Raw genomic sequence first — 354 nt, 5'->3', positions numbered from 1 at the left:
CCAGAAAATTGGAAAACAACATAAGTTCAGCTACTGGCCACCCCTAATGTGCCAGAATCCATCACTGATGACAAGTGTTTTGAAGGATCCATCACCATCAGTGAGAATGGCTTCGCTGCAAGTCATAAATACTTTCCTTCTTGATTCTTCACAAGTTCTTACACTTGCTGTGGATGAGTGAGTTCATTTAAGTATTACTTTACAGGAAGCAACACCTTGAACTTAAGTTATAAATCAATGGCAGTTGCATTTCAGATCAATTTTCCTGTCTTTTACTAGATTTTTGGTTGCATATACTCCATGAGAAAAGAAATATTGTAGTGTTTTATGGATTATCTATTTTCTTTAAACATA

General features: G+C 35.3%; 1 protein-coding gene across 1 annotated transcript in view; it reads left to right on the top strand.

Moving 5' to 3' along the window:
- The window catches only part of LOC119586404, a 6,212-nt gene that overhangs the window by 1,317 nt on the left and 4,541 nt on the right, over positions 1-354 (top strand). The window contains exon 2 of the mRNA XM_037935126.1: positions 5-177. The gene's annotated coding sequence lies outside the window, so the exon portion shown is untranslated. The remainder of the gene's footprint in view (positions 1-4; positions 178-354) is intronic.

Source organism: Penaeus monodon, chromosome 21 (genome assembly GCF_015228065.2).
Source record: "Penaeus monodon isolate SGIC_2016 chromosome 21, NSTDA_Pmon_1, whole genome shotgun sequence".
NCBI classification, from domain to species: Eukaryota; Metazoa; Arthropoda; class Malacostraca; order Decapoda; family Penaeidae; genus Penaeus; species Penaeus monodon.
This window is presented reverse-complemented; position numbering and strand designations above follow the sequence as displayed.